Consider the following 1,821-nt stretch of genomic DNA (forward strand, 5'->3'; position numbering starts at 1 on the left):
CGGAAGAGGAAGTCCTTGCCCTCCCCCCACACTCAAAACCAAAACAAAAGAGAAAAGATCAGCCAAAAGAACATCTAAGCGAGAAAGTAAGTAGATCCGGAGAAAATAGAAAAAGAAAGAGATGAAAAATATTAGGAATAAAAGAATCACACTCCTTTTTCTTTTTGTTGAACGAGAAACTAGAGTCAGACTTAGTAAAAGTAAGAAGAAAAGAAGGATAAATTCTGGGGTGGTGCTTCTATCTGATCCTAGAAAACGTACGAAACAACCTGCTACGGAACTACCGATAAGGGGCAAAAACACTTTACTTAGTCGAGGCATCATGTCTTTACTTTATGCTTTGCGCTGTTTGCCTTACTGTCCGACCACGGAGAAGGCTACCACATCAAGGTGACAGGATTCGAACCTATGGCCCTCTGTACCCAAAACAGATGCGCTGACCAGACTGCGCTACACCTCGTCTCACCAAAAAAAAAGGGCTCGTTGGGAAGAAAGATTACGCCTTCAAGTCCTATTATCGGAGAGGGACTTTTTCCATTATTTATCCTATTTCCGATAGGACCTTGCCCTTGGGTCAGAAGGCGGCGGGGGAAGGAGGGGGACACTGGGCCTAGATCTTCTTTTTTTGGGCTACAACATCGCCGAGCCGACTAGCATCCCTTTCCACTGTGTATTTTTCGAACAAAGAAGACGATTATAGGATTGAATTAATAAGAAGCTTAAAAAATGCGATGCCTTTGCCTCTAAATTCAGCCTCCAAACATCCCAAATCTAGCCACAAGTAATACAACACAATCAATAAAAGCTAAAGGGATCAATTCCACAAGAAAACTACTAAATTAGAGCCAAAACCCGAAATCAACTCAAACCCGCCCCTCCGGGCCCACGTCTCAAAATTTGAAAAAAGTCACAAAATCCGAAAGCCCATTCACTCACGAGTCTAACCAAACCAAATTTATCCAAATCCGACTTCATTTGCCCCTCCAAAACCCCAAAGTTCACTCTCCAATTCCCAAGCCCTAACCCCCAATTTTTCACTTCAAAACCCCACTAATTAGATGAGAAATCAACGGGAAAACACCATAGCTAAGGTTACTTAGGCTCAAGGGACTTACCTCAGTGAATTTCCTAGAATCACCTACAAAAATCACCTCAAAAGCTCCAAAGTCCGAGTTAAAAATAGTGGAAATGAGGAAAAAATCTCGAAGTCCTCTATTTATACTTTCTGCCTAGTGAAACCGCACCTGCGGTCCCCTTTTCCGCTTCTGCGATGCCGCACCTGCGGAATTTCCATCGCAGGTACGGAACTCACTTAAAATCCCAGGTTCTGCATCTGCGGCCAAATACTGCACCTGCGATAGCGCACCTGTGCCTCTCTCTCCGCTTCTGCAGAAATCGACCAACTCCTCACTTCCGCATCTGTGACTCAGCCTCGCATCTGTGGGCTCGCAGATGCGACCCCTTCTCACACCTGCAGTTCCAGTCCAACTCAACACTGCCCGCATCTACGACCTCCCATGCGCTTTTGCGGTCGCGCACCTGTGGCTCCCTCTCCGCAGGTGCGGAAAACACCAGCAGCAGTAGTTCAGTTGCATTTTCCAAGTTCCAAACCTTCCGTTAACCACCCGAAACCACCTCGAGGCCCTCGAGACCACAACCAAACATACCAACATATCCTATAACCTCATAAAAACTGAGTCAAACCCTTGGATCACTCAAATCAACATCAAAACACCAAATTACTCTCGGATTCAAGCCTAAGAACTTCTAAACTTTCAAATTTCGCAAACGATGCCGAAACCTATCAAACCACGTCCGAAT

General features: G+C 45.3%; 1 non-coding gene across 1 annotated transcript; it reads right to left on the bottom strand.

Moving 5' to 3' along the window:
• Positions 1-385: 385 nt before the first annotated feature.
• On the bottom strand, positions 386-460 carry TRNAP-UGG (transfer RNA proline (anticodon UGG)). Its single transcript has one exon. It is a non-coding gene; the product is annotated as a tRNA-Pro (tRNA).
• Between the last annotated feature and the right edge of the window lie 1,361 nt (positions 461-1,821).

This window comes from Nicotiana tomentosiformis, chromosome 10, assembly GCF_000390325.3.
Source record: "Nicotiana tomentosiformis chromosome 10, ASM39032v3, whole genome shotgun sequence".
Taxonomy (NCBI): domain Eukaryota; kingdom Viridiplantae; phylum Streptophyta; class Magnoliopsida; order Solanales; family Solanaceae; genus Nicotiana; species Nicotiana tomentosiformis.